This window comes from Tamandua tetradactyla, chromosome 4 (assembly GCF_023851605.1).
Source record: "Tamandua tetradactyla isolate mTamTet1 chromosome 4, mTamTet1.pri, whole genome shotgun sequence".
In the NCBI taxonomy this organism is placed as follows: Eukaryota; Metazoa; Chordata; class Mammalia; order Pilosa; family Myrmecophagidae; genus Tamandua; species Tamandua tetradactyla.
The window spans coordinates 25,399,225-25,426,608 of record NC_135330.1 but is presented as its reverse complement, the minus strand read 5'-3'; the positions used below and the strand labels follow the sequence as shown (position 1 = coordinate 25,426,608).

Here is a 27,384-nt window from a genome sequence, read left to right as displayed (position 1 = left end):
CAGTCAAAGGAACAAACCAATAGTTCAAATGAGATACAGGAGCTGAGACAACTAATGCTGAATATACGAACAGAAATGGAAAAACTCTTCAAAAACCAAATCAATAAATTGAGGGAGGACATGAAGAAGACATGGGCTGAACAAAAAGAAGAAATAGAAAATCTGAAAAAACAAATCACAGAACTTATGGGAGTGAAGGATAAAGAAGAAAAAATGGAAAAAACAATGGATACCTACAATGGTAGCTCTAAAGAGACAGAAGCTACAATTAGTGAACTGGAGGATGGAACATCTGAATTCCAAAAAGAAACAGAAACTATAGGGAAAAGAATGGAAAAACTTGAGCAGGGGATCAGGGAATTGAATGACAATATGAAGCGCACAAATATACGTGTTGTGGGTGTCCCAGAAGGAGAAGAGAAGGGAAAAGGAGGAGAAAAACTCATGGAAGAAATTATCACTGAAAATTTCCCAACTCTTATGAAAGACCTAAATTTACAGATCCAAGAAGTGCAGCGCACCCCAAAGAGAATAGACCCAAATAGGCGTTCTCCAAGACACTTACTAGTTAGAATGTCAGAGGTCAGAGAGAAAGAGAGGATCTTGAAAGCAGCAAGAGAAAAACAATCTGTCACATACAAGGGAAACCCAATAAGACTATGTGTAGATTTCTCAGCAGAAACCATGGAAGCAAGAAGACAGTGGGATGATATATTTAAATTACTAAAAGAGAAAAACTGCCAACCAAGACTCCTATATCCAGGAAAATTGTCCTTCAAAAATGAAGGAGAAATTAAAACATTTATAGACAAAAAGTCACTGAGAGAATTTGTGACCAAGAGACCAGCTCTGCAAGAAATACTAAAGGGAGCACTAGAGTCAGATACGAAAAGACAGAAGAGAGAGGTATGGAGTAAAGTGTAGAAAGAAGGAAAATCAGATATGATATATATAATACAAAAGCCAAAATGGTAGAGGAAAATATTATCCAAACAGTAATAATACTAAAAGTTAATGGACTGAATTTCCCAATCAAAAGACATAGAATGGCAGAATGGATTACGACCCAGCAATACCACTGCTAGGTATCTACTCAAGGGACTTAAGGGCAAAGACACAGACGGACATTTGCACACCAGTGTTTATAGCAGCATTATCTACAATTGCAAAGAGATGGAAACAGCCAAAATGTTCATCAACAGACGAGTGGCTAAACAAACTGTGGCGTATACCTACGATGGAATATTATGCAGCTTTAAGACAGACTAAACTTATGAAGCATGTAATAACATGGATGGACCTAGAGAACATTATGCTGAGTGAGTCTAGCCCAAAACTAAAGGACAAATACTGTAAGGTCCCACTGATGTGAACCGACATTCGAGAATCAGCTTGGAATATATCATTGGTAACAGAGACCAGCAGGAGTTAGAAACAGGGTAAGATAATGGGTAATTGGAGCTGAAGGGATACAGACTATGCAACAGGACTAGATACAAAAACTCAAAAATGGACAGCACAATAATACCTAAGTGTAATGTAACTAGGTTGAAACACTGAATGAAGCTGCACCTGAAATATGGTTTTTTGTTTGTTTGTTTGTGTGTTTGTATCTTTTGTTTTTGTTTTTTTCTTTTTCCTTTTTATATATATATATATATTATTAGTATTATTATTTTAATTCTCTTCTCTATATTAACATTCTATATCTTTTTCTCCTGATTTGCTAGTTCTTTTCCTAAATCGATGCAAATGTACTAAGAAATGATGATCATACATCTATGTGATGATACTAAGAATTACTGAGTGCATTTGTAGAATGGAATGATTTCTAAATGTTGTGTTAATTTTTTTTCTTTTTTTTGATTAATAAAAAAATTTAAAAAAAAAAATTCTCAGTGTACTTACAGTAAAAACTAAACTTCTTACCTTCCTTGGTCCCATCAGTTGTTGCCAAGGTGGCAAGAGTCATATGAATCAAAACTTAGATTAGTCAAAGTCCCCACAGGACATAGCACACATAATATTGTTCAAGGAGAGTTTAATATAAAGAGATGAACAAAGGTGTAGGAAGGGTGTAAAGAAACTACAAGGGATAGTGCAGCACTAATGCCTGAAGGAGTGAGAAAAAGGAGAGGTTACCAAAACCTAGAGAGAGAAAGTCCTGTGGAGACACCTATCTTGAATTTTGATAAAAGATGTAACCAGCCTAGTTAATCTTACAGGGAGAGAGAGCCAAGAGAATAAATACTCTGGCCTCATTCTTCGTTATCATTGTGATTGGCTCTCCATTTGTGAGAACCCACTAGAAGCCATGGTGCAAGGAAGCCCAGAGATCTAGTCCATATAAGTTACCCTTCTAAAAGCAGGGTGGAAAGTGCATTTGAGGCCCAGATCCCATTCCCTGCTTTTCCAGAGAATTGCCCTCAGTTAATGGGAGCCACTTCCCCTGGGAAGTTATGCCTCACCCCCATGGATACCTAGAAACCAACGATCTACTGTTACTGAGGTCCAAAAGGCTGGCCCCTTGCCTCAAGCTAGGACAAATCTATGGTGTTATATATGCTTCAGAGGACACACACCCACATGACTTTGGATCTGGCCAAAACTAGACCTTACCTGAAACCACACCCTTGCCTGTCCTCATCCTACTTCCCTTGGTCCCTTAGAGGTTTTTTTCCTGAAGAGCACTCCTTCAAAAAATCACATATGCCAGATTCTGCTTCTAAGAAACCTAACCTAAGATAGTTGTTACCAGAAGTGGTTATAGGAAGCAGATTCTAAGATGGGATTCTGGAACTGGATAACCCATGAATTAGAGGGCAATAAGGATCTCGTCAATATTCCACTATTGATGTTGATAGTCTCTGTCATGCGATAACAGTGCAATTGCTAAAATATTCACCTCTTATTAAATTGTGTGTTGGATGTTATGTGGAAGTTCTTGGGGTAATGAGGCACAAACAAATAGCCAGTCAACCAAGAAGGCATAATACAACAGCTTTGTTGGATCAAAGGGCCTATAATGTGAGAGGGGAGAAAGAAGGTACAGAAGGGCCTAGGTCTTAACCAACCTAGGCTCTGCAAGGGTTCATAGAAGGGAGAGTGAGGAAAAAGATATGAGTCCCAGGCCTTGCCTTTATTGTGACTCAAGGGTAGAGCTTTACTGTGGATGCTGGGGATTGGCAGCTTAAAACTACATGGCAGGAAAAGCAGAAGCAGGAAGGACCATTTGGAGAAGCTGAGGGTGGCTCTTTATCATCTAAGCCGTATGAAAGTATTGGCCTTGCTAGTTATGGTTACACCTGGGTAGGTCTAGCTGGGGTGGTCACTCAACAGGGGAACTTATGACTAAGCCAGGCAAGATATTGAGGCACCAAATGTAATTTATTTTATGTCATTACAGATGGGCAGGATATAGGTGGGATGCATAAATTCATGCAATATTTCTGGCATTTTATAGAAAGAGAGGATATAGTCTTTTTAAGAACTTTGGAATGGAATAGCAACTGCTGAACACCATCACGGCTTTGCAAAAGGGAAATGACAAGTGCAGAGTAATCAAACATGCTTGGGAGAACTAGAGAATCTCCTTGGAAGTATCTCATTCTGTGAGAGCTGAAGACCAAGCCCTAGACTTAACTATAAGAGCGACAGAATTCAGAGAAGGATAAATTGTCAGCCTAGGCAAGTCTCCTATGACAAAGTTGGGGTCTGGTAGGGAAGGAGAGGGACTTTGAGAACTGAGATGGGAATATCTTTGTAGATATTGCATCTACACTTGATGCACTTGAGAATCCTGAATCCCCAGATTTCCCAGAACTCTCTGAGCCTACAGAAGTGAACCTCATTGAAATAAAGTCCCCTCAGTCCCTTAACTTCCTTGAAAGCTATTCAGTAGCCTTGAATGAGTCAAGTAAGTACCTTATGAAACAATGCTTTCCCATCTTAAGATCTGCCCCTACCTCCTTGACTGTCCACCCAGCCCATACTATCTCTGGAGTCCAGGCTCAGAGAGAGCTTTCACTTTTTTTTCCAGCACCACACAAGTGGCATTTGACAGAGCTGAAGTTGAACTCCAAGGCTTCAATGTTGGATCTTATCATGGCATCACCTTGCACTAAGGTAGTTTCCTTTTATAAATAAATCTCTAAAGCTTTCAATGAATCACTTTCTCTGATTTCTATAGTCAACAGACATGCAAAACAAGTCATCAATATCTTCTTATAAAAAAGCATCGGAAACTCAGACAATTAATTCACAACCTAGCTGGGGGGTTTCTCATTGTATTAGTCAGGGTTCTCCAGAGAAACATATATATCTATAAATGTTTACTTATATAGGATACTTATATATCTATATGTATATTTAACTTTTTAATATTTCAATAATACACACACACACATTAAGAGGTCTACTCTAAGGAATTGGCTCACATGACCATGGGGGCTGGTAAGTTTGAACTGCATAGGGTGGGCTGCATAGGGTAGAAACTCCAATAAAGCTCAAATTCCCCAGGGGAAGCTGGCTAGCTGAAATTTCTGGCTACAGCCAGTGTTGAAGTTGAGGTAGAAACTCTTCTAACCTCTGAAACCTCATTTCTTACTTGCAAGACCTCAGCTGATTGGATGAGGAAATTACCCAAATCATTGAGGACAATCTCTTTCATTTATTTATATATATTTTTAATTGTGGATGCAGTCAAGATTGTAGATGCAAAGCCCATCTATAAAATACCTTCAAGGTAATCAGTAAGTCAGTGTTTGACCAAATAACTGGATGCCATAACTTAGACAAGTTGACACATGAAATTAACCATCAAATCCATCGTTCCTACTTTCCCATCAGGTCTGGCTACATAATTTGCAGGCCCCAAGCAAAATGAAAATGTGGGGTATCTTTTTTAAAAAGCAGGGAATAGTGCTGTTAAACTACTAATACATAAAGCTTTTTCCCTTAAAAATATTTTTTACATATGCAATCAGTGATTCTTAATATCATCACATAGATGTATGATCATCATTTCTTAGTACATTTTCATCGATTTAGAAAAAGAAATAGCAAGACAACAGAAAAAGAAATAAAATGATAATACAGAGAAAAATAGAAATAAAAATACAAAAAATAAAAAAATAAAAATAAAAATATATATATTTTTTTTAGCTAAAAAACATGCTAGGAGTAACTGTCATACTAAGTAAAGAGAAATTGAAGTTTTAAACTATTCAAATGAATTTTACCATTCATCTTTATATTATGAAATGCCAATTTTAAATGCAAATATAAGAGCATTTAACTTGTATGTGAACCCAGCAAGGTTACGCAATTTATAATTTGTAGCTTATAGATGCATCTGTATTTCATCCTTACCAGAACAGTGAAAATGCTGCACACCACTGTTTTCATTTTATTTTTTGGTACGTGTACATTTTACCAACACTCTACTTTGGCTTACTGATGACTAAGGGAAAGGACCTAGGGGGTGCTCTGTTTTTCCTTTTCCTTCTAGGTCATCGTTTTTCACACAAGTGGTAGGCTAACACGGGATGTAACAGGAGTAAGAAAAGATAATGATAGGGTTCCTAGGTCATTCTTGTTTCTTACAAACCTTTCTGTGTTTGAAGCAAGTTCTGATTCTAATGTAAAGCCTGACCTTATTTGGCTGTCAGCACCCCGACTTTCGCGATTGTAAACATGTTGACTACCCAACATGAGCACAGAACTCGGGTGCATGGGATGCTCCGTGAGACCTAAAAGCAAATACAAGAGTTGGGCGTGATGTGAAAATCAGATAGCAGTCAGGAAAGCTACTTGCAGATGAGAAGCAAGGCTCCGTGGCATGAGCATGCGCAAAACTCATCTGCTCACTGCGTATGCTCCATTGTCCCGTTGGCCTTATAAAACCTGAGTTCCGGGATAAACTGGTCAACAATTCCAAGGCTTTGACAGCAGAGCTTTCAACCAAGCGTGGTGCTTTTCTAAGAGAGTGGCCTTACTCTCTCGTAACCCCATGAAGCCGGCCGTACTCACTGTCATTTCTTCCTTGGAGCATTTTCAGGTTCTAACATCTGTCTTAAAAGTATGGGGTCCCACGTGGGGCTCAGTAGTATACGTTTACAAGCACCAAGGATAGTGGGGGAAATTACCTCCAGAGTTTGGCGGTTAATCCCAGTATCTTGCTAACTTTGTATTTTTTCGTACTTGTGTTCCATTGCTGATTTATTCTCTACTCATTGTCTTTTAGATCCTTTTTTTTTTTTAATACAAAACACTTGTATGGCCCAATTCCTTGCTGCATATGTTTCTCCTATCTCAGCCTTATGTTTTACTTCTAAATTAATTACTAGTCTTGGATTGGTAGGACCATGTTCGATTCAACTTTGTATCCTGGTCCAAACCTGACCAGCAGGTGCTTCACATTTATTGCATTAATTAATTATCTTATACAATCGTTATTTTTAAAAAATGTCTTGATGTGGTACTTCTGCTCTTCATTCAGTCGTGTATTGAATTATTTATTGGGTCAACAAATATTTTTTGAACAGCTCCTCTTTGCCAGCACTGTCCTCTCCTTTTCCAAGCTTCCTCTCTTCTCATTTCTCTTCTTGTCTTTCTCATCTTTGGCTCAAGAATGAGGAGAAGTGATGGTTATCACCAATGTCAAGGTGCAGTGAAATTACTACCTTATTTCTCCATCAGCCCTCTTAAATCTCATCCCCTCTATTACCAGCCATTTACCCTCTATAATTAGCAGATTGCTCCTAATGTTCCACCCACCTTGGTGCGACCTGCAATATCAATGAAATATATTTCTTTATTGAAGTCAGCCATTAGCTAAAAGCATTAATACAGCACTAGCCCTATTTGGGGTGATAGTAAAAATATTTAACAACAGATACAGTGGGGAGGAACGAAAGAGGGACACAGGGGGAGGGGACACTCAGTGGGCTCCGGGCAGCACCTATTTACCAAAGGGAAGGCAGATTTCAATAATTTAAAACCAATGCAGCTTACACCCACCAGCTAAATATCAGCCTGGCTGTAGGGCAAGGTTCTGTTGCCACCCATGATGCACTCTCTTTCTCTCCATGACCGGGGCCAAACCAATGATAATTTATCTACATTGACACTGTCTGAATGTTCATGCCTCTTATTGCAGGAGTCTGATCATCCAAAGTGTAAGGCCACACAACCTCTTTAACTCTGGTTCCCTTTAGCCATATAAACACACAGCAGCTTATTTTATTACTGACAGGTCTAAGGAATTGAAGAGGAGAACACAGGAAAAGTAAGAAGATGAGAATGGTGTGAAGAGAGAACATACCATCTGCGATCTCTCAGGAGGCTTGCGGTTTGCCTGGGTTCAGTTTTAAGCACACGAGTTCATGAAAAGCAGCTGTGGTGTTGCAGACAAAATGACGAGCCTGTGGAAGGGGAGACCTGTGCTCAAATGTCAGGCTAACTTGAGTTATACTGGACAATTCACTTATCTCTTCCGAGTCTTGTTTCCTCTCTGTAAAACCCAAAAGACACATTCACTTCACAAGATCCTTGCTAGAATTCACTGCATTAATGTTAACTAAAATGCACACAATTCACATTTGTTGAGTGCCTGGCATCCACTACATGTTTGCTGAATCCACTTCAAAATGCGTGTGAGTCTCAGTGAATCTAAATGTAATGTGAGGAAGTGTAAAGCTTTGCTGAATCAGTGAATAGTATTAGTCTTCTTTCTCTAAATCTGTCCTGAAAATAAACCCTACTAGTCAGATGGGTGATGTATTTTTGACAAAGCCTAGTAAGTTTCAGCTGACACCAGGAAATGCCCTGCATATAAAGGAATTCAGCCTTAGGGAATAATTGTATCAAAAGCAATGAATGTCTGAAAAGCACATCTTTTTACCCCCACCTGACCATTTCACTCTCCCTGTCACCTTCCTGTTCACAAGTTCTGACTTGATGCGAAGTTGGAATCAGAGTGCAGTTGATTTGACAGATTTCTAAGCGTGAAAAATATAATGGAATGCCCTGTCCTCATCTGCTTTTCACTTTCCTTTTTATCCTTCTTCTTCTTTCTCTCCCTTCCCTTCCTTCTTTCTATCACTTTCATAGTCATCATTATCATCACTGGTTTTTCTAAGGACTTAAGTAGTGCCAGGCACAGTGCTAAATAGTTTATGTGCATTATCTCACCTCTGGTTATTGTGTCACCCTCTGCTGTTAAAGGTATTGATTCAACAAACAAGCTTACTTTTTTTCTTCTGGAGTAAGAAAGTTAATCTTAAATAATTTAAATCAACATTAAACTCGGGGCAATTTTGCCTGGGGGACATTTGTCAATATCTGGAGATATTTTGGCTGACATACTGGGTGCGGGGGCCGTGTCATGTGGGGCGGCGGTACTCCTGGGAACTAGCGGGCATAGGACAGAGATGCTGCTAAACCATGCATAGGACAGTCTTCTCCAAGTAAGAATTAACTGGCCCCAGTGTTGACGGTTCATAAACCCTGAGATAAACTGATCTTGTATAATGTTTGGAAATAATGTTCCATTAAGAAAGAGGGACGAGGGCTGGGGACATAATAAAAAAAAAAAAAGAAAGAAAGAAAAGAAAAGAAAGACTGGGTTGCTATTAACTCTTTTCAATTAAAGTATACAATTTTTAAAAGCATCATTAATTTTCAAACCTTCCTATAATCATCACAACCATGTTTCAAAGCATTTAAACCTACCAGTCAAAGTACTTTTCATGTCATAAAGAGTAAAAAAATAGTTCTTTTAGTATTGTAAAAAATAGAATTTTCTCAATATAACAAAATGTTACTGGTGAGCAGTGCAACAGTGGCTCAGAGGCAGAATTCTCGCCTGCCCATACCAAAAAAAAAAAGTTACTGGCTAATGAAAAATGTCTTCTTTCATTAAAAAAAAAAAATGGGAAAACATATTTGTTTTAAAACTTTTCCCTTTAACCTTCAACCTTGCTAGCAAGCACTAAATTGAATCTGTTCACTATGCTTTAAGGAGAAACTTTTTTTTCTCACCTTGCTTTGCTGGAGTTGAAAGGCTTCTTCGGCACTGTAAAGGCGGATTTAAAAGAAAAGTTTTTAAAGCTTCTATTTCAAACAAATAAACATGAGCCACTTCCTCCTTCAAAAGCCAATCATTTTCTTTTTTCATTTCTGATACTTAACTTCATATTCTTCTACCTAATTTATTCAATGGGACATTTTCCTTATTCTGTATCTTTCCTTCAAGTAGCGTCAACTTTTCCCTGGCTTTAGTAAAAAAATATATGTTTTCCCAAAATGTTTATGCTCTTTTTCAAAAAGCTTATGCTGTCTTCTAAGACTCATCTTTGTAAGTATAGTCTGATTCCCATTTTTTAATGGCTTTCCCACTTGAGCTTTCTTCAGGTCTACAGCCAACTCTGGGCTTAGCCAATTTGGCTTAATATTATAAGTGCCTAAAGCTGCCTGGATAAATACTAGTGCCAGGAACAAAAGTCAAGCATTCTGAATCTCAATTGTTTTAAGTCCACATTCCTTTTATATAAGAACTCTTCTCCCTCTCCCTTTGCCTATTTCCAAACAAAAATCAGCTTTCAAGACAGGGCTCATTCTAGACCCACAAAGTCTTGTTTATCCTAGAAACTTGGCCAGCAGGTTTTGAATTCTGAACACTATGTACTATTTTAGGAAGGGGAGGACAGGAAAGAAAATAACTTCCAGAAATATGCAGCTAAAAACTCTTACCAATCTACTTTTAAGATTGGAATGATTTCTTTCTTCCTTATCTTATTATAAGACTGATTGGAGGCGATTGTTGCTTGCTGACTTTCAAAAGCAGCCCAGTTCTATTTCTGCAAACAGGAATCTCTTGCCCTTATCATCTGTCTGGTCATCAGAAACTCCTACCTTTGTCCATTCACAGTGGTTTATATTTTTTCTAAAATGAAATTCTGATGAGATACTTGCTGTACTATGTTGATTGAAAGCATGTCATCTCTAAAGAGACTGATGATTTCCTTTTTGGCATTCTGCTTGCAATTGTAGTTGATACTACCAAGTAAATATTGGATCCTTTTACTGGCAGTGGCTCTTTATTGTGAACTTGCTCCAGATGTGACTGAAATAATCATAAGTATGATTTAAAATCTTTCACACTCCACCAATGATTTCATTTGCTTAATGTAAATAAATATTTAGAGTGAGCTTTAGAGAAATATATTCACCCAGATACAAGTAAGGCTCTCTTCTCCCTTTAAACTCAAGCATCAAATGTCACCATTTCACTCTGATTTCCCCCATTCTTCCACGAAGACTTTGTCCCCTTAGTTTGAGTATTAAATGCCTCAACAAGACTTCCATTTTAACCAAGTCTGCCTTCACAACAGCTATAGTCAATATTTAATCACCTTGATATTAATTCTAGTTCACTAATAAGAAACCCCCTCATGAAATTGCACACTGACATTCCAAAGCCCAGATCCCCTCTTAGGAGTATTCTCTGAGAAATTTTCCTGTTTAGCTCAGAAAATAGAGAATACTCTATAACTTCCTGTCTTGTAATAGTCTCCTTTCTACCAAGAAAAAACTGTCCAAGGAGCCACATCTTAAAAGAACTTGCATGCTGGTTTGAAACTTTATATACCTCAGAAAAGCCACGCTTTTTTAATACAGTCTTGTGGGTGCAGATTTATTGTAGGTGGGACCTTTTGATTAGATTATTTCCATGGAGATATGATCCCGCCCATTCAAGGTGGTTTTTAATTAGTTTACTGGAGACCTTAAACGGCTCAGAGAGAGAGAGAGAGAGAGCTGAGAGCTGACACAGAGAAAAGAGAGATGAAACCAAGTGACAAATGCTTCAAGAAGCTAAGCTAGGAGAAGAAACCCAGAGTCTGCTCTAGAGAAGCTAGTGAGGACTCACAGATACATAAAGAGAAAGACACTGGAAACAACAGCTGAAAGAGCCATTTGAAACCACAAGCCAGGAGAGAAGGACAACAGACGTTGCCATGAGTCTTCCCATGTGATGGAGAAAAACCCTAGACGCCATCAGCCTTTCTTCAGAGTTAAGGTATCTTTTTCTGGAGGCCTTAATTCGGACATTTTCATGGCTTTAGTACTCTAAATTTGCAACTTAAAAAATCCCTTTGGAAAAGCCAATCCATTTTTGATATATTGCATTCTGGCAGCTTTAGCAAACTGAAACAGCATGCCAATTCTCCTTCAAGTCTCTTAATTTCTTTCCTATTTTCTCTTTGTTAGTGGTACAATCTAGACAATCGCTTTCAGTTTATCGTCCAACTCACCAATCTCCTCTTCTTCTATATCTGTTTGCTGTTAAAGATATACATTTGAGTTTTTGGCTTGAATGACCATATTTGTCATTTTTTGGAGTTATATTCATTCATTTTCCAAATCTATTTTCCAAAGCTACCTCTGTTTTTTGTTATATGATGTCTGATTTTCTCAAGATTTCAATGATTTATTTTGTCTTCAATTATTTTAAAAAATACTTGCTTTATGTTCTCTTTCATATTATTGTTGAGATTAAATCGTATTATAATTTCTTATTAAGAATCAGCAGTGCCTGCTGACCTTTGCTGACGTAGATAGTTTCTGGAGCAACCACAATACAAAGCTCCAGTGGCTCCGTCCCCATCATCGTCCACATCCCCTGCTGTGTGCAACGCACACCTGAAGCAGATGTGGTGGGTCTAATGGGTTTTGCCTTGCCTTATAAATTTTTATTGGTAGCTTATTTTCAATAGGGATATATATATTTTTTTCCTGTGGGAATCTTATAGAAGTTTCCCTCCAGACCATTTTTTTTTTTTTTCACAGAACAGATTCTAGAGTTTATCATGGACTACAGACCATCATCTCAGATTTTTTCTTCTAGTTGCCGCAGAACATTGGAGGGAAGAAGGACCATATACATTTTTTTTTTTTTTTTAAAGGAAAGACAGAGAGAAGGAAGGAAGGAAGGAAGAAAGGGAAACATTTTTAAACATTTTCTTGTTTTTTATTGTATTCTGTTTCTCCGTTTTTGTTACATGGGCTGGGGCCGGGAATCGAACCGAGGTCCTCCGGCATAGCAGGCAAGCACTTTGCCCGCTGAGCCACCGCGGCCCGCCCCCATATACATTTTTAATCCTCGCTTTTTTCCTGAAAAATAACATATATACAAAACTGCAATAAATTTCAAAGCACAGCACAACAAGTAGCTGTAGAACAGATTTCAGCGCTTGGTTATGGGTTGTGATTCCACAATTTTAGTTCTGATTTTTAAAAAAAATTTTTATTAATTAAAAAAAAAAAATTACAAGAAAGAAACACAAACATTCGTAACATATGCTCATTCCGTTCTACAAATATAATCAGTAATTCACATAGTTGCATATTCATCATCATGATCATTTCCCAGATCATTTGCATCAATTCAGAAAAAGAAATAAAAAGACAACAGAAAAATAAAACGAAAACAGAAAAAAAATTATACATACCATATCCCTTTCATTGATTACTAGCATTTCAAACTAAATTTGTTTTACATTTGTTCCCCCTATTATTCATTTTTATTCCATATGTTCTACTCGTCTGTTGACAAGGTAGATAAAAGGAGCATCAGACACAAGGCCCTCACAATCACACAGTCACGTTGTGAAAGCACACCACTATACAATCATCATCAAGAAACATGGCTACTGGAACACAGCTCTACATTTTCAGGCAGTTCCCTCCAGCCTCTCCATGACATCTTGGATAACAAGGTGATATCTACTTAATGCATACGAATAACCTCCAGGATAACCTCTTGACTCTGTTTAGAATCTCTCAGCCATTGACACTTTGTCTCATTTCTCTCTTCCCCCTTTTGGTTGAGAAGGTTTTCTCAATCCCTTGATGCTGGGTCTCGGCTCATTCTAGAATTTTTCTCAATCCCTTGATGCTGAGTCTCAGCTCATTCTAGGATTTCTGTCCCACGTTGCCAGGAAGGTACAAACCCCTGGGAGTCATGTCCCACATAGACAGGGGGAGGGTGGTGAGTTTACTTGTTGTGTTGGCTGGAGAGAGAGGCCACATCTGAACAACAAAAGAGGCTCTCTTGGGGGTGACTCTTAGGCCTAATCTTAAGTAGGCTTGACCTATCCCCCGCGGAGTCAAGCTTCATATGAACAAACCCCAAGACTCGGGGCTCAGCGTATAGCCTTGGCTGTCCACGCTGCTTATGGGAATATCAAGAATTCAACTTGGGGAGGTAGAATCTTCCCCCATTCTCACCATTCCCTGAAGGGGAATTTGCAAATACTTTTCCACTCATTGATCAAATCACTCTGGGATACATTGGGGCATCACTCTGGACAAACCAACAAAATCTCATGTCCTACCCAAAGTTCCATGTACTTATGGTGTTCAACCAACTATCTAATAAGTTATATTAGGAGATGCACTAGTCCAGACCAGTTTTACATTGATTCTGCTAAGTACTCTAAGAGTATGATGAGGGATCAAATTTTTTAGTGATTATTTTTCATCTTGGGGGTTTCTGGACCACACAGTTAGTATTCATTTAACCCTCAAATCTGTGTAAGGTGCAGAACAGTTTCAGTTTCTCAGGAAGCTTCTCAGAAGACAAACTCAAGCTTGCTTTTAATTTCCTTGTGTTGGTGAATTTTTTTTCTCTTTCCATTCTTTCAATGAACGCATACGCCTTCAGGGATTCCTGTTTATAGCAAGTTTCAGCTACAATAGGCCTCTTTACGTGTACTCAAGACTTCTTCTCCTGTGCCCACCTTGTTGTTGAAATTAAAGTCCTTAGGTTACTTAAATTGGTGTACCCCACTACCACCCCAGAAACATACTGGCAGCTTCAGTGTTTGTACAGGTTCATAACACTCTGCTTTTAGGTCTCTTTGTTCTCATACCATGGGATTTCCTTGTTTTTCTTGTAAATCAAGCCTTACATTGAATTTGCCTTTGTTCTATTTTATCCAGTATATCTAGTGCTTTTATGTCTCTCTTTCCCAAAAAAAATGCTACATTCATTGTTGACATTTGGGGAAAAATACTCTATACCACATGTAAAAATTAACTCAAAATGGATCATAGGTGACAGTCAGGAGAAACACCTAAAGAGATGTCAAGCCACTCCAGCACAGGTGTTGGGGTCACCAGCAAAAGCACAACTCACAAAGGCTCTGATGGAAAGATATTTTACTCATGGGAAGAGACAGAGCAAGGTTAGCTTCACTGCTGGGCACTGGTTCCCCATAGCCAGAGGGTCTCAATCTGTGGCCCGTGCAGGGAGATGTTCAATGCACAGCACCCCTTATGTTCGTGTGCCGCCACAGTGGGGGAACCCCATTCCCTTCTTACCAGGGACAGATATACCGCCAGGCTATGAGCTGGATGTTGTAAAACATGCCCAACAGAGTAAGACTGTCTCCAGTGAATATTTACATATGCTTGGGACAATAAGAGAAGGAATATACTGATAACTCTCTTATCTACTAGGGATTTGTAATTTATGCTGTCAGACTGACACACCTGGTCTGAAGTACAGGATGTATTCATGGATTCCAGGGAAAGGTGGCAGGCCAATCTGGGAATGTCCCCTACCACAGTTGGCCTAAATGTAAAACCCAAAGCTATACAACTTCTAGATGAAAAACAAAAGGAGAAAATCTCTTTGACATTGGGTTAGGCAAAGATTTCTTAGCTAAGATGCAAAAAAAAGCATAAACAACAAATAAACAGATAAATCAACTTCATCAAAATGAAATCTCCAGTTTTTCAAAAGACATCCTGAAGAGAATGAAAAGACAAGCTATAGACTGAATGAAAATGTTTACAAATCACATCTGCTAAAGGACTCATATCCAGAATACATAAAGAACCATCATGAGTCACTGATAAGAAAACAAACAATCCAATAAAAGAAATGGGCAAACAATGTGTAAGACACTTCACTAAAGAAGAGCTATAGATGGAAAATAACATTGTTAGTCTATGGGGAAAAGCAACTAAAATCACAACATACCCCCACACACCTATTAGAATGACTACAATTAGAAAAAAGAACTAACCATACAATGTGTTGGCCAGGGTGTGGAGTAACCAGAACTCTCATACATTGCTGGTGGGAATGTAAAATGGTGCAAAAAACAATTTGGCAGGTTCTTATAAAGTTAAACATGCACTTACCATATGACCCAACTAGATTATCTACCTAAAAGAAATGAGACTATATTACTGCACAAAGATCTATACACAAATGTGTACACCAACTTTATTAATAATAGTCCCAAATTGGAGAAATTCAACTTCCCCAAGTAGAATTCTTGATATTCTCACAAACAGTGTGGACAACCAAAGCTATAGGCTGAGCCCCCAGTCTTGGGATTTGTTCATATGAAACTTAACCCCACAAAGGATAGGTCAAGTCTACTTAAAATTTAGGCCTAAGAGTCACCCCCAAGAGAGCCTCTTTTGTTTCTCAGATGTGGCCTCTCTCTCCAGCCAACGCAATGAGCAGTCTCACCACCCTACCCCTCTCTACGTGGGACATGACACCCAGGGGTGTGGACCTTCCTGGCAGCGTGAGACAGAAATCCTAGAATGAGCTGGGACTCAGCATCAAGGGATTGAGAAAACCTCAACCAAAAGGGGGAAGAGTGAAATGAGACAAAGTGTCAGTGGCTGAGAGATTCCAAATAGAGTTGAGAGGTTATCCCGGAGGTTATTCTTATGCATCAAGTAGATATCACCTTGTTATTCAAGATGTAATGGAGAGGCTGGAGGGAGCTGCCTGAAAATGTAGAGCTGTGTTCCAGTAGCCCTGTTTCTTGAGGATGATTGAATAATGATACAGCTGTCACAATGTGACTGTGTATTGTGAAAACCTTGTGTCTGATGCTCCTTTTTATCTACCTTTTCAACAAAGGAGTAGAACATATGGAATAAAAATAAATAATAGGGGGAAGATGCTAAAATAAATTTAGTTTGAAATGCTAGTGATCAATGGAAGTGAGGGATAAGGGATATGGTGTGGTATAATCTTTTTTTTTTTCTTTCCTGTGTTCATTTTATTTCTTTTTCTATTGTCTTTTTATTTCTTTTTTGAATTAATGCAAATGTTCTAAGAAATGATGAATATGCAACTAAGTGATGATATTGTGAATTACTGATTATGTATGTTTTATTTTGTTTATTTTTTAATTAATAAATTAAAAAAAATAATAGCCCCAAATTGAACAAATGTCCACCAATTGGTAAAAGAATAAAAATATTATGGTGCATCCACACTGTGAAATACTACTAAGCAACAAAAAGGAATGAACTTATACATGCGACAACATGGATGAATCTCAAAATCATTATGGTAATTGAAGGAAGCTAGAAACAAGAAGGCTATATTCTGTATATTCTCAACTATGTGACAATCTTAAAAAGGCAAAACTGAAGGGACAGAAGTCAGATCAGTGGTTGGCAAGGGACTACAGAGAGAGGTTTGTCTACTCAGGGACATAAGGGAACTTTTTGGAGAAATAGAAATATTGGGTATTTTTATTGTGGTAGTAGATACATAACTGTATGTATTTGTCAACTCACACACCTTGTGAATTTTACTGCATGCAAATTATATTTCAATAAATTTGACCCTTAAAAATTAAATTCTCGGTGCACGGGTGGTTCGATTCCCCGACCATGCAACCTGCCAAAAACATTAAATTCTATTACAAAAAATTTAAAGATGAAAACAAGAAATATAATCACTATGAACATGTTGATAGATTTATGTTTAGTTTATATATATAATATGTATTTATAAATTTAGAGTCATATATATATGGTCATAATTTACTCATTTCATTTAGCAAAATATTGCAAATATCAACATTATTCTGTAATTTTATTTATGACTATTCTATTTCATGGCATATGCCACCGTTTTTTCAACCAATCTCCAATTGTGGAAAATGAGAGTTTCCTTCCTACCCCATGTTTCATAATTGTAAGAAACATTTCAATCAATATCTGTAAAGCTTAATCTTTGCACCCATTTATAAAAAATAATAATAATGATTTTTTCCTTTTAAGCACCAATGATAAAGATATGGCATTGTTATAAAATTACTAGTTAAAAAAGGGATTGGCGGGAGAAGATGGCCGCTTAGTAAGACGCGCGGGTCTTAGTTCCTCCTCCAGAAAAGCAACTAAAGAAACAGAAACAATACGAAACAGCTCCCGGAGTCACGACAGAGACCAAAAAGACAGCGTACCCCATTCTGGAACAGCTGAACGGGCAGGGAGAATCTGCTGCGGTGAGCTACCCGAGGGGCGCACGTTTTCCCGGCCGGGGCGGCTGGCGACTGGGGTCTCCTCCACGCACGTGGCTCACCGGCCTGACTGGGAACGTTGGATAGCGGGGCCCTCCCGTCACGTTTGGCGTTTCAGGCCAGCTGGGCAATTAGGACAGGCACTCTCCCAAGCCGCGGCGGCCAGCGACCCCCACCTCCACGCGCGGTTTCCCGGGCCAACTGCGGTGCAGACAGACGAGCGCCACGAGCGCCACCTACTGGGCAGGAAAAGAAAAACAGAGCCCAGAGATTTCACAGTAAAAGCTTTCAACCAGCTGCGTAACACACCCAGGGAAATCTGATCAAATGCCCAGACACCAGCAGAAAATAATGGATGACGCTCGGAAAACTGAAGATATGGCCCAGTCAAAGGAACAAACCAATAGTTCAAATGAGATACAGGAGCTGAAACAACTAATGCTGAATATACGAACAGAAATGGAAAAATTCTTCAAAAACCAAATCAATAAATTGAGGGAGGACATGAAGAAGACATGGGCTGAACAAAAAGAAGAAATAGAAAATCTGAAAAAACAAATCACAGAACTTATGGGAGTGAAGGACAAAGAAGAAAAAATGGAAAAAACAATGGATACCTACAATGGTAGATCTAAAGAGGCAGAAGCTACAATTAGTGAACTGGAGGATGGAACATCTGAATTCCAAAAAGAAACAGAAACTATAGGGAAAAGAATGGAAAAACTTGAGCAGGGGATCAGGGAACTGAATGACAATATGAAGCGCACAAATATACGTGTTGTGGGTGTCCCAGAAGGAGAAGAGAAGGGAAAAGGAGGAGAAAAACTCATGGAAGAAATTATCACTGAAAATTTCCCAACTCTTATGAAAGACCTAAATTTGCAGATCCAAGAAGTGCAGCGCACCCCAAAGAGAATAGACCCAAATAGGCGTTCTCCAAGACACTTACTAGTTAGAATGTCAGAGGTCAAAGAGAAAGAGAGGATCTTGAAAGCAGCAAGAGAAAAACAATCCATCACATACAAGGGAAACCCAATAAGACTATGTGTAGATTTCTCAGCAGAAACCATGGAAGCTAGAAGACAGTGGGATGATATATTTAAATTACTAAAAGAGAAAAACTGCCAACCAAGACTCCTATATCCAGCAAAATTGTCCTTCAAAAATGAAGGAGAAATTAAAACATTTATAGACAAAAAGTCACTGAGAGAATTTGTGACCAAGAGACCAGCTCTGCAAGAAATACTAAAGGGAGCACTAGAGTCAGATACGAAAAGACAGAAGAGAGAGGTATGGAGTAAAGTGTAGAAAGAAGGAAAATCAGATATGATATATATAATACAAAAGCCAAAATGGTAGAGGAAAATATTATCCAAACAGTAATAATACTAAAAGTTAATGAACTGAATTTCCCAATCAAAAGACATAGAATGGCAGAATGGATTACGACCCAGCAATACCACTGCTAAGTATCTACTCAAGGGACTTAAGGGCAAAGACACAGACGGACATTTGCACACCAGTGTTTATAGCAGCATTATCTACAATTGCAAAGAGATGGAAACAGCCAAAATGTTCATCAACAGATGAGTGGCTAAACAAACTGTGGCGTATACCTACGATGGAATATTATGCAGCTTTAAGACAGACTAAACTTATGAAGCATGTAATAACATGGATGGACCTAGAGAACATTATGCTGAGTGAGTCTAGCCCAAAACTAAAGGACAAATACTGTAAGGTCCCACTGATGTGAACCGACATTTGAGAATCAGCTTGGAATATATCATTGGTAACAGAGACCAGCAGGAGTTAGAAACAGGGTAAGATAATGGGTAATTGGAGCTGAAGGGATACAGACTGTGCAACAGGACTAGATACAAAAACTCAAAAATGGACAGCACAATAATACCTAAGTGTAATGTAACTATGTTGGAACACTGAATGAAGCTGCACCTGAAATATGGTTTTTTGTTTGTTTGTTTGTGTGTTTGTATCTTTTGTTTTTGTTTTTTTCTTTTTCCTTTATATATATATATATATATTATTAGTATTATTATTTTAATTCTCTTCTCTGTATTAACATTCTATATTTTTTTCTGCTGTTTTGCTAGTTCTTTTCCTAAATCGATGCAAATGTACTAAGAAATGATGATCATACATCTATGTGATGATACTAAGAACTACTGAGTGCATTTGTAGAATGGAATGATTTCTAAATGTTGTGTTAATTTCTTTTCTTTTTTTGATTAATAAAAAAATTTAAAAAAAAAGGGATTGGCAAATTGCAAAGAGATATAAGTTACTATATAGGTTACTAGGGGTCGGGGGCAGGGAAGAGGAGACAAAGCTGTTTGAGGTGATGAAAAAGGTTGGAGTAAAGGATATTGGTGATGGTAGCACAATATTGCAAATGTAATTAAAATTACATTTATTATTTCAAGTGTACTGAATTGTACACTTGAAAAGTGGTTAACAGGAAATTTTGAGTAATGTATATGTTACTACAATAAAAAGCTTTTTAAGAAGTGATCAGCTAAGTATATTTCCCCATTGCTATAAATGAGAGTTGTCCTCTTCTCACATATATTCTTCTGTGACAGGATTTAGAGAGACTGAGTAGTATAATGGCTACAACATGGGTGCTGGAATTAGGGGACCTGAGTTTGCACCCCAGCTTTGCCACTTTGTGACCAAGTGATCATCGTGTATACTGGTTTCCTCCTCCATAAATTGGAGATGAAAATAGTACTGTGGAACCCACAATATTGGTTGGTTAACTGGACTTCCATCCGTACCTAGTCCCCTTTCTCTTGCTCACCTCCACTATAGACAGGAAAAGCTAAATAATTGCTTTCCTCCTCTCCTTTGCAATAGGATGGCCAAGTGACACAGTTCTGGCCAAAGAAAGGTCTGCTGGGAAAGCTTTTACTTTTCTAATAAAAGCAAAGCGATCCCTGATCCCTGCTCCTCCCTTCTCCCTTGAAGCCTTGAACACATACGTGATGCCTGGAGCCGTTGTCTTGCAACCACGAGGTGACTTTCATGAAGATGCAAGGCCAGCATGAAGAGGTTAGTGAAGGATAAGATTGAAGAAGACTGGATCCTTGATGACACTGCTGGGCAGCCAGTTCCAGAACGCTGCTTCCAGACCACTTGTGAAATGAGAAAAACAACCTCCATCTATTTAAGCCAGGTTTTCTGTTACTTGTAGATGAAAGCATTACCTATTGATATGCCAGTTGTTGTGAAGGCAGATGAAGTGTACATGTGATAGTGCTTTGTAAAAATGGGAACTAGCATAGATTTCAGGCACTATTTGCTGGCCAATTAAGTATAAAAATTAGTAACGTACTGACTAGCTTTCTACTTGTGATTTTTTTTTTTCCTCCAGAGCTCTCATTCATTAAGAGTATATATTACATTTCCTATATTCTTTCAATATTTTTCAATTAGGTACTACTGATTGATTATTTTCAGAACTATTTATAATTAAATCAAAATATACTAGACATTGTAATTTAAAAAAAATACAAAAATTCAGTTTCCTTATTCCATGAAATGAGTGTTGTAAATAGTACCGTGCTTGTATCATTAAAAGTAGTACTAAAAGTTCTATCAGCAAAAGTGAATTTATGACTGCCAGGTGTGCTGGTTTGAAAGGAAGTATGCCCACTAGAAAAGTCATGTTTTAATCAAAATTCCATTTCATAAAGGTAGAATAATCCCTATTTAATACCGTATGCTTGAAACTAATCAGATCATCTCCCTGGATGATGTGATTTAGTCATGAGTGGTTGTTAAACTGGATTAGGTAATGGCATGTCTCCACCCATTTGGGTGGGTCTTGATTGGTTTATTGGAGTCCTATAAAAGAGGAAATATTTTGGAGAATGGGCGATTCAGAGAGAGCAAAGATGCTGTAGCACCACGAAGCAGAGTCCACCAGCCAGCGACCTTTGGAGATGAAGAAGGAAAACACCTCCCGAGGAGCCTCATGAAACCAGAAGCCAGGAGAGAAGAAGCTAGCAGATGATGCCGTGCTTGCCATGTGCCCTTCCACTTGAGAAAGAAACCCTGAACTTCATTGGCCTTCTTGAACCAAGGTATCTTTCCCTGGATACTTTAGATTGTACACTTCTATAGAGTTGTTTTAATTGGAACATTTTCTCGGCCTTAGAACTGTAAACTAGCATGTGATTAAATTCCCCTATTTAGAAGGCATTCTGTTTCTGGTATATTGCATTCCAGCAGCTAGCAAACTAGAACACCAGGTTCACAGCAATTGAGTCAGGCCTCTTTAGAATCCAATCCCAAACTACTGCTCCCAGGAGCATCACCTTCCTTAGAAATTGATTCCAATTCATTAGATAAGGAGTGTTAGAAACAAATTCTCATAATGGCTTGAGGATACAGATCCCCACATTTATCACAATTCATGACAGAGTGAAAAAGAGAAAAGATGAAGACTTTGAGCAAGTTACTAACCAATGAGTCTCAGTTTTCTCACTCTTTAAAATGGGGATGTGTACATACTCACCCTGAGGGATACCATAAGCAAAATAAACAGAAATTAGGCTTCCAACCTGGGCTTCCAACCCAGGAAACCCATCTATCTTTGTCTTCCCAGACACAGCAATTCAGAACCCCTGCGTTTAAATCACCACTCAGTGTGTGATTTTGTGCAGAGCCTCAATTTTCTCATCTGGAAAATATGATAATAATAGTACCTACTTTATAAGTCTCTTATGAAAGATTAGGGACGCAATCCTGGTAAAGTGCTTAGCCTGGCTCCTGGCACATGGATGTGTTCCATAAATGTCAGCTATTATTATCACTATATTTGCACCTCTTCCCCTTCGTTGGCTCTTTGCCTTTAGCATATAAATACAAGAGGTTTTTTTCCACTTTAAAATATAAATAGCCCTTAGATATTAGTTTTTATTTCTTTTTCCCCTCCAATTAATTTTTCTCTGTTCATAGTCTGTACTTTGGCAGCATATTTATACCCTGGGCCAATGCCTACAGATTCAGTAATCCCAGGAAAAGGCAAGCAAGTAGCATAGAAGGAGAGCGCGAGGTTAGGAATCAGAACGTCTCTGTCCAGATCCTGGCTCCACAACTTTCTAGATCTGTGACCTTGGGCACATTTCTTGTACTCTAAGAACCTCAGCTTCCTCACCCATAAAGGGCATGCAAGTATCTGCCTTGCAGGACTGCACTAAGGTTATAAAAACACAATGAAAGCCATACCAACTTGTTTTGTGTTTGTACCATATGTTTTTTCCATGTTTTAAAAATTTATTTTCAATTTATATATTTGCATTTATCTATATATTATTTCTTATTAACATTATAATTTTAGGTTTCATAAAAATATATGAAATATATATATATTTGTATGCCGTATGGCGGGGGTCACATTTCATTCTTTTTCCATGTGAATATCCCATTATAGCAGCACCATTTATTCCATTTTTGTTTTCTTTCTTTTGTTTGCTTGTTTGTTTGTTTTTTGGGATGTGCATGGCCAGGAATTGAACCCAAGTTTCCCACATGGCAGGAGAGAATTCTACCACTGAACTACCCTTACACCCCTGGTCTCATATATTTTTTTGATCCATTTCAACAATCTTTGTTTTTATAATTGGACTTTTCTGTTTATTTGCATTTAATGTTATTACTAATACATGTTGGGTTTCTATCTGTATGTCTCATCTATCAATTATTGTATTTTTTCTATTAGAAAAATAAACTATTTTTATTAAAAAAAGATAATGAAAAGTGCACAGCATAATGCATCCTGGTACATTGTAGATACTCTGTACATGGTAAGTATCAATTATTATCTAAAATGTAAAGTACATAATAACTTGCAGTCTAGTTGAGATGATAAGACTAACACATAGAAAATGATTCAAGAACAATTTGGGATCTATTTGCCTCCATCCTTAAGAACAGAGAGGGGTGTGTATGTGTTGAATTCTTTGAATGCAGGTCCACTGAAAAAAGACTGAGCTGAACTCTAAAGAATCAGTAGGGACTAGACAGAGGAGAGTGAGAATCTAGAAAGCAGCATGAGGACAATGGGCTTGTCTGGAGTCAAGGAAGTGTGCAGGGCATTTTATAATCTCTTCCCAAGCCTCTAAATACTTATTGGCAGTGATGGTGATGAGTACCTCAAGATGCCTTTCATTTGAATCATGATTTTGCATTCATTTTCTCATATGGATCCAATAACGATCCTCGGAAGTAGACAGTGAGGTAATTACTGACACCTCTTGTAGATAGGAAAAATGAGGTTCAAATAAGTTAAGTAAATTGCCTAAGGACCTCCAGCTTATCAAAGTGGGAGACTCTTTGACTCAAACCTAGGTCTTCTGCCCCAGGGTTAGGACTCTATGTTTTTTTAACAGTTGATATCCACTGTGGGTTTTTGAGTAGGCAAATGACAGGATAAAAGTAAGGACTAGGCTTGTTAGCTTAGCAGCACTGTATAGGATAGTTGGGAAGAAATAAAGAACAGAGCTGAAGAGAGCTCCTGGGAAGCCTTTAGAGGAGTGCATTACAGGTGACAATTGCTAGGAGACATTTTGAAGGCAGAAACATCAAGACTTGGCAACTGATTATACATGAGGGCAAAGGAAAGGGGTAGAGAGGTACTGGCTCTATGACAAAAAGGAAGACAGTGACTTTAATGAATATAGGGAACTTGGGAAGAGGAGCAGATTTGGAAAGAACTGAAACAGAGTTTTGGGGAATAGGAGATGATCTGAAAGGAAGATAGCAGATTATATATAGACCAAAAGTCTCATAGAAGGTAGTTCTTTCTTTAGTAACTTTTTTTTCCCCTGATAATTCATTGGGCAGAAGTTACTAGAATTGGATTTTTACAGGACAAGCTGTTCTCACTTAAAGCCAAATTGCCTACTTTGAGTGAACACGTGCATCTGCCTTCTTGGTGTCCTCACATCACTTAATTTTGCTGGTAGGACACAACAGTTCCATCTTTAAAAATAAAGTATACTGTAATGGTTTCTTCATTAAAACCCTTGGAGTCAGGCTTACTGAAATCTGTTACATGGATTTAACTGATCTGTAAAGGAGAGATTTTCTGTTCTCTGTAGAACAAAAGAATTCAGAGAGGAAATGAATAGTGAAAATGTTTCAGTAATGAAATCCCTCTCTTTAATAATACATGTCACACTGAGATATTATTTATTGGTAAGTTTACTTAACTTCAGTCAAATAATAAGGAAGAACTAATTGATCATTCAGAGAGCCAAGATCCTGGGGAAAAGTTGGGTCCACATCTCAGCCCTCATTTACCAATGTGTCCTTCTCCAAGACTTAGAAACTGAATTTCCCTCAGCAGTACCTTCAGGGAAAACATTAACAACCAAGAAGGGTGGTTAAAAGTATTATAGATAATAAATTAACGTGTATAATTGGGACTCAATAAATGGTATCTTGTTTTATAAAGAAATGATTCTTGACCCTTGTACCACCCAGCAATGTTTTGTTAAGTAAATTCTAAACAATGAGCCCTGACTATTTGCATTCTAGAAGTGGGGATGGAATGACAACCACACCAGGATGGGTGCTGACTAAGCACAGAGGAAAAGTGACGTAGGCTGTTTGTTCCTTCATGCTGTTTACGTAAGGCTGATTACATCACTATTCCTGAGGCTGCATCACCCATCAAGCTGCTCAGGAGTACTGACTTCAAAAGGTTGTTACTGTGCTTCCTTGGTGATGACCACAAATGTAAGCCTTACCCAGAGTATCAGGAAAACGTGAATGATAATTTATTTCCTAGTCATATTAATTGTAATGTTTATCATTTTATAGTATACAAGTAGAACAATATATCTTTCAACCATATCTTCTCTTGACATCTTTCAGCCGTGAACACTGCAGTCCTACAACGTGATCTCTTTCAGCATGGACCACACTTCTGCCCTTGAAACTCTGCCCCCAGAGGGGAGGATAGGCAAGGATCCCATGGAAATAGAGGAGAGTCCCCTTCACTCAAGGACTGTCTGTCCTTCGTCTGATATAGCTCAAGACCGATGCAGGATAGCGCGCCCTCATCACATTGAGGGAAGCAAGAGAAGGCATTGAACAGAAGGGTTTGTTGGCATTGTGAAGCCACGATCTCAAAAGCCCTCAGAGAAGACAGACAAGGCCACCTCTAGGGGACCACCTGGCACACGGCAGGGAGCCTGCAGAGAGAGTGCAGTGGCCTGGGGTGCCCGCAGCAGGGGCACAGAGGGTAAAGTGAACCTGTTCACCCCTCCCCAACCCACGCCTCTCTGGTGCTGTAGATCAGAGGCAGCACTCTGTTCCAAACGGAAAGAACAAGCACTAACATAAGGGTCCACACGTGCTCAAGCCACACAGGTTGATGGCAGAGTATTTGGGAACCCTGAACTGAGCCCTGAACCCATCCTGCGTCTGATTTGATGAGAGCTGCCACAAATGAGTCTGCCATTAGCATTTGGTTGACCCAGCCTCTGGCAGTTCCGGGAAAGAAATAGTATAGACCTGTAGCAGTGATCTGTTTGCCAGGCAGCCCTACTGGAACCCGACCTGGCTGTGGGGCCCTATATGGAGCGAGTTGCTTATACAATGTGTCAGAGGAACACAGGCTCAGGCACAACAGTAATGTTCAACAAATGACTCCTCTATTACTTAACACAGCACATAGGGCCTAAAAGAGCAGGGGAAGAGATCCTCCTGTGGTCAGTCCCCCAGGGAAGCCCCCTGCTCAGGTCGGGGTAGGTGGACGGTGGCTCTAGACACCCTTCTTCACCTCGAAGATGAGAGACTGAGCACTGTGGAGAGCTGAGTATTTACCCCAGGGGTAGGGGTCCTGCCACTGAGAGTTCTTCCCTGATAAGCAGCTGGAATTGCTTGTCCCTGGTTTGGGATTCAAGGTGTGGTCAGGCCCTTTCATTAGACCTAACTTCTTCCCATCTCCCCCTACTCACCCTACTGGACTGCACACTCAAGCAAGAGGGGAGAAGTGGGTGTGAGGGGGTAGGTGAGGGCCGCTAGGTATGCCCGTGACTTCCCCAGCACCCTGGGATGACCATACAGATACGAGTCCCAGATCCTCTCAAGCCATCTGGTTGACTGCCTGTTTATGGGGTGGGAGCTCCCCATAGGCCTGGTATGTTTTGGGAATGATGGCTCTGCTCAGCTGGCTTTGCTGGCCCAGCTAGTCCCAGGCACGAAAATTGGACTTTGTTAGAGGAAGGCACTCCAAGGTGCAGGGCCCAAGGACAGGGTCTAAGAGTGGTACCAACCAAAGGGTCACATTAGGTCAAGTGAAATCGGTATAAATGACTTCCAGCAGTTCTTAGAGAAATCAAAACTTTTCATCCCAATATCCCAGTCAAATTGCCTGATACACATACTCACCCTTTGTCAGTGGCTCCATTCCTGGGCTGACTCACTCTCCGGATTTAATCCCCATTATAAGGGATTAAGGAGGTACTTTTGCCCTTTTGCGGTCCTCCTGCTCCACTAGAGGTCAGGAAGTGTAGTCATGAGTTTTAAAGATCTTGTTTCAGAGCTCTAAGGGCTTTTATGCTCACTTCGTCATCTGATCTTCAGGAAACCTTTTTGGGGCATTTAGATCTGAAGAAACCGAGGCACTATTGGGTTAACCAGTGCCCCCAGTGACACAGGAGTGAGCAGACTATGTGAGATGTTTGGGTCTTATCCTCTTTCTGCTATAACATGATGACTCCTGATAGAGCAGAGATACAATAAATAAGAAAAAAGTAAGACTAGAAGAAGCTGAATAAATTTTTAAGATATTTAAGTTACAGAATATGCACCTAAAACAAGTTCAGGTTGATTATTAATCTTCCACTAGACCAAAAAGGAACAGAGAGACTATTATAACAACTTTTTTTTTTAATACTTCCTATAGAAAATAGTAGGATTTTCTGTAAATTTTTCGTGGATGTTAACTGAAAATAAAGTTTATGCAAATTGTCTGCCAGGAAAAAATTAATGTAAACTT

At 38.9% G+C, this 27,384-nt stretch overlaps 2 long non-coding RNA genes across 2 annotated transcripts; one reads left to right on the top strand and one right to left on the bottom strand.

Annotated features, from left to right (window-relative positions):
• Positions 1-6,520: 6,520 nt before the first annotated feature.
• Positions 6,521-17,583, bottom strand: LOC143680623 (uncharacterized). The gene is made up of 3 exons (XR_013174091.1): positions 17,292-17,583; positions 7,325-7,424; positions 6,521-6,624 (listed from the first exon to the last, which is right to left on the bottom strand). It is a non-coding gene; the product is annotated as an uncharacterized LOC143680623 (long non-coding RNA).
• A 3,238-nt stretch (positions 17,584-20,821) lies between these two features.
• On the top strand, positions 20,822-25,825 carry LOC143678845 (uncharacterized). The gene is made up of 3 exons (XR_013173449.1): positions 20,822-21,454; positions 24,915-25,115; positions 25,254-25,825. It is a non-coding gene; the product is annotated as an uncharacterized LOC143678845 (long non-coding RNA).
• The last annotated feature ends 1,559 nt before the right edge of the window (positions 25,826-27,384 follow it).